General features: G+C 38.6%; 1 long non-coding RNA gene across 1 annotated transcript; it reads right to left on the bottom strand.

Annotated features, from left to right (window-relative positions):
- Nucleotides 1-1998: 1998 nt before the first annotated feature.
- On the bottom strand, nt 1999-3999 carry LOC127550216 (uncharacterized). Its single transcript, XR_007950796.1, has 2 exons — nt 3913-3999; nt 1999-2237 (listed from the first exon to the last, which is right to left on the bottom strand). It is a non-coding gene; the product is annotated as an uncharacterized LOC127550216 (long non-coding RNA).
- Between the last annotated feature and the right edge of the window lie 1430 nt (nt 4000-5429).

Genomic DNA, 5429 nt, shown 5'->3' with positions numbered 1-5429 from the left:
AGTGCAGAGCAAAATAAAATAGATTTCTGTTAATTAAACTATATCTTTAGTTACAAAAAAAGGATGGCATTACCTAAGTATGAGAAACTTGATAAAGGCAAGGGCTTGGCCATAGCATTCTTCTTTTTTTTTTTAATTAAAGCTTTTTATTTACAAAACATGTGCATGGGTAATTTTTCAACATTGACCTTTGCAAAGCCTTCTGTTCCAAATTATCCCCTCCTTCCCACCATCTCCTCTCCTAGATGGCAGGTAGTCTAATACATGTTAAATATGTTAAAATATAGGCCATAACAATTCAATTCACTATTTACTAATTTGTGCAGGAACTACACAGGTAATAGAAGAACTAGCATAGATCATATCAAAGTAAGCTGGCATCACTGTATTATTTACATAGAGAGCTGATTTCAAAATCAGAAATATCTTAAATTTAAATCTTATGCCTGATTATAAAAGGTTGTGTGACCCTAATCAATGTACTTAACTCTTCAGTATTTCAGGCAGCTCTCAGTATCTGATTTCCATTGTTTGAGAAAGTTCCCAAATCAATGAAATTGCAGGTTCAAATATACACCAGAAGATGGAAATCATCACAAAATTTTGGCTGCCTTCTTGCACAACACATTATTCCATACCTGAATAAAAAGTCAGAAACTTTCAGAAATAGTACCAACCTTAGAAATAATGCCTAATAAACACTTGTTATCATTAGGAAACATAAACAATTGTCTCTTGGGATGATTTGAGAAACTCAAAGTCTTTACAGCCCACTAATCCAATTTCTTTTATCAGATAGCACATTGGCTGTCTAAAGTTCCAGATTAAAATATATTCTAGACTAAGGAATGTTGAAGCAAATATATACCCTCTGGGGGATCTCAATAAACTTGTTTTATCTATACAACATCATACAGTAAATGACCTCATAAGATATTCTCAGACTTAGAAGAGTATTTGCATCAAAGAGCAGCTACTTGAAATTCCAGGACACAAGATATCCAGAAAGGGACAGATGTTGGTCCCCCTGCTCTCTGATCTAGACAAGACACATCTGGAACATTGTTTTCAGTTCTTGGCACCATATTTTAAGAAGTACATTGGGCCATGAGGATGATGAGAGAGGCAGAGACCATGCCTTTATGAGGAATAGTTGGAGGGTATTCTGTCTAGAAGAAATGAGACTTAAGTATTTAAAGATTGTCAAAGGAAAAATGCATTAGACTTGCCCTGCTTTTGCCCAGAGTGCGGAACTAGGAAAAATTAAGGAGATGGGAAATGCATATAGAGAATTCTGCTTGAAAAGAGGAAAAACTTCCTAATAACCAGAACTATCTAAAAGTAGAATGGGCTGTTCCAGTAGATAGTAAGTTTGCCTCCATTGGAAATCTTCAAGTAAACTTTAATTGTCAGGGTATTCCTTCCCAGGAAGGAATAAGGCCCAGGGGACAGGGTACCATGAATGTAAGCAGAGATTCCCCCCCTTGCTTTGGGCTCCCCTACACACACACACACACACACACACGCACGCACCCCTTAGTGATCTCACAGTAGGGCAGGGTACCCCCAAATTAGGGGAGGGGATAGTCTTAATTTAACTACTGGATTATATACCTTTCTAGGGTTTGGGGGGAAAGGGAGGGAGAGGAGGGTCACCAGGAAGGTCTCGTATTCACTATTTGTCCAAGGCCCTCTCCAGCCCCAGCTTCGGTAAGGAGGACCCGTGCTCCGGGGAGCCTCCTGGTCCTTTGGGCCGAGGAAAGTCCCATCGAATAAAACAAGCGGCAAGCTGTGCGCGTAGCCAGCCTTCCGAATCCCACTTGCTCCAGACGAGGGATTTGCCCTATCCTCTCTTTAACCAATTCAGCCCAGAGCCCCCTCTCCCTGGCCCAGGAGCCTTGCTGCTATGCCATCACTTTTGGGAGAAGCGTGAATGTGTGTGGGTGATTTGCCTAAGTCTAAATTTAAGAAAAAGAAAAAAAAGAAATATTTAAAACATTTTTTTAACAAAATAAAATTTATTTTTATATTTAAGCTAAATTGCCTTTTGAATTCCTTCAAGCTTGGTTCATTGAGGCTGTGAGAAAGTACGAAGCTGTTGTCCAGAAATTAGCTGAGCAGTTAGATCTGGGGGAAGAGGGAGGGCTCCCTCAAGACTCCTGTTTGCTTATGGATGGGGCTAGATTTTGTTTCTTCTGGTTCAATGAGGTATCTTGTGCCTTAGAAACGTGAAGATTCTATAAAAATTAAACAAGCAATAAAAGAAATTTGAGGGAGGGAAGAAAAGTGGAATGAAGAGCAGAGGATAGAGGGGAATTCTAAAGTTATGGCTTCATCTGGGAGGGCAGATTGGAGTTTAGATCTTGATTCTATTCCTTCCTAGCTGAGTTCCTTAGACAAGCAATTTCATTTCTTTAGATCTCATTTTCTCCTTTGTAAAATTAAAGATTAGGTTGGTACAGCAGATGCATCCTAAGCTTCTTTCAAGTTCTATTTTTTAGACCACCTTCTATTTCACAGATGTGGACACAGACCCCCAAATAGGAAGTGACTCCCTGGATGCTACAAAATGAATCAATGACCTCTCCAGGTCTCTTGACCCTTTTTCAGTGCTGTCTCCAGACTGTCTCCAGTGGCTGAAACAGGTCCATAACAGAAAAGAGTACAACAGCTTTACAAATTATTGTCTCTGAAATCTCAAAGCCCTTAATAATTTTCACCCATAAGTAAAAGGTTTCCTTGCCTTAACCCACACTGAAGTGAGCCTCTTTTGGTGCCAGAGGAAACCCTTCTCACAATCTTGACTGAGCAAACACAATAGTGCAGGGTAACACAGATCAAATAGTGGCACCCAGGGGCCATATTTCACTGTGTCAGATGCTCGGTGGAGCAAGTCAGCCATCAGCAGGAATTTGGATTTATTTAGGACATAGTAAGGTTTTTGTTGCCTGGGCATTTGGACCTGTACCTGTTTTGCAAACATCAGTCAGTCTCATGGACCAAACATAAGTTTCCCTCAAGTCTGGGCCTGTAAATGAAAGTTAACATCATTTTTACTGTCAGACCATTGACCAGCCCAGACCAATTTAAGCAACTGGGATATGTGGGTATAAGCTTATTTAAAGGCTGTGGTGGCAGAAGGGTGTATCAAGTGAGGTTAAAGCTAGGACATGCTACCACTTTCTGAAGAGAAAAAAAAACCCCAAACACGGAGAAACTGTGGGTGGAGATATTCAGAGCTAAGAGACCAATGTCATAAATGTGAAAACTAAATAAGAGGGGCCACTAGGTTTTCATCCATGTAAGATTTCAGGCAAGTAGAATTTGGAATCCTTACAAAGTGTTAAGTCATTAGAATTGATAGAGACAATAATTATCTAATTTAGCCTGGTTCAGTATGATTGATCTGATCCTACAAGCAAATGTTATGGGCAAGAACTTGAAACAAGGTACTAAGTGGAATTGAGGAGACAATGTTTAAATCTAGTTTAGAATTGATTTAATCCCATAACAAATAATGGTTTCCCAGTGATATAATGATTGGTATGTACTCGGTGTATAGCATATAAGCAAGAAGCTCTCAGGGCTAGAGACAGAGACACAGAAGCCCACTCTCGGAGGTGGAGACAGATTCATTCCATATTCCACCTTTGTGCTGGCTGGAGACATTCGAAGGGAGCTAGGGGCTGAAGCTCAAGATTTTTAGGGCACAATAAAAGACTGGCTGTGTTTGGAGTGATTATTACTTGGAACTAAAACTAAGGCTGCCTCCAGAAAACCTCCCCCAGAAACCTGCTCCCAGAGAATCATCATATATTATAAAAAAGAAGAACACCACAACCAATCAATCAATAAGCACTTAGTATTTGCCAAGTACTGGAGATACAAAGTGAAAGCAAGAACCATCCTTACCTGCTTGGAATACTGAAATCCAAGGTTGCCACAGTTTCAGCTTCTAGTGGGGATTCCAGCCTACACTAGAAAGTGAGAATGAGAAACATAATGGAAACAAAAACATCTGGACTCATTTCTTGATAACAGGAGAAAAAGGGAACAAAAGTTACTCTCTCTATCCTCCTCACCACTCTCTTGTTGGTTTCTTTTCATGGTGCCCACACTGGAGGTGCCCTATGTGGGATCTTCACCCTTTAGATGCAGCAGAATATTGGAGGACTGCTGAAGGGTGAAATATCTAATAAATGAAGAGGAAAGTCTAGGAGTTTTAGAGAAATAGCCTGGTCACAGCCAATTGAAGAAGCATTACTAATATTTGCTATAAAGGTAGAGAAGCAGAATGCTTCCATGTTAGGTGATCTGGGCATGTTCCAAGAAATCCAAATTACACACACATCAATATAGACAAGATAGGTATAGAGTAAATAGATAAAAGGTAGACTTAGGTGAAGAGGTCCTAGTGGCTGGCAAGTGACAGTTGAATTAACTCATTCTGAAGGAAAGGAGCAAGCAAACCAATAATGCACTGATATTGACATGGAATTCTTTTTCATAATAATTCCTTCATTTCATAAATCTGTATTAAAATTCATTTTTAAAGAACCAGCATGACATAGCAAAAAGAACATTATGTTAAGAGTTAGGGAACTTGATTTCTAAGCACTAGGCTCCTTCAAGTTTGCAATATAATAGAAGCACAAGCTATTATTATTACTGTGAGAGAGTATTATGGGGGGGAGGATATGAATTTTGGATACATTTTAGTTCCTTGACTTTAAACTTACAAAGCATTTTCCTCACAATTTCCCTATAAGGTAGATAGTACAAATACCATTACCCCCATTTGAGAGAAGAGCAAATTAGACTCAGAACTTTATTCCTGACTATATACTTACTAGTTAGTAACTAGTATGTAACTTAGGTGGAATGAAAACCTTGGTCTCTTGGCCTGAGATACTGTATTGGACTAATTTAGCACAGTGTATAATAGAACTAGAAATAGGGCTAGTAGTTTTATTAGTAAGGTTCCCAGATCAGGACTTTGCAGTAGCAATGATTTCAGGGCTCAAAGGATGGGACATAGAGGATAATAAAGGGAGCTGTTTCAAAAACGAAGGCTCTTCAATGTGGAAGAAAAAAAAAACAAAATGAGGATATGATTGAAGGATATAGGAGTATGGCCAAGTTTATCAAATGTTACAATATGGAAGAAAATGGCAGGAAAGGAGAGAAACATCTTCTCTTTGAGTTTAAAAAATAAAAGTTGGTACTATTTTATGCTTAATACTAGTTGGTGTTTATATAAACATTTTCAAATGACTTTTTATTTATTATCTTTTTTTTTTCATTCTTACTGTGAAAACATACAATAATTGTTGTTACCCCTTCCTTATAATGGAAAAACTCAGGACCAGAATGATAATAGCTTGTTGAGGTTACAGAATCATTTAAATACCACAGGAGATATTCAAACC

The sequence above is a fragment of the Antechinus flavipes genome, chromosome 2 (assembly GCF_016432865.1).
Source record: "Antechinus flavipes isolate AdamAnt ecotype Samford, QLD, Australia chromosome 2, AdamAnt_v2, whole genome shotgun sequence".
NCBI lineage: Eukaryota > Metazoa > Chordata > Mammalia > Dasyuromorphia > Dasyuridae > Antechinus > Antechinus flavipes.
The sequence above is the reverse complement of the archived record's forward strand: the minus strand, read 5'-3'. Positions and strand labels throughout refer to the sequence as shown.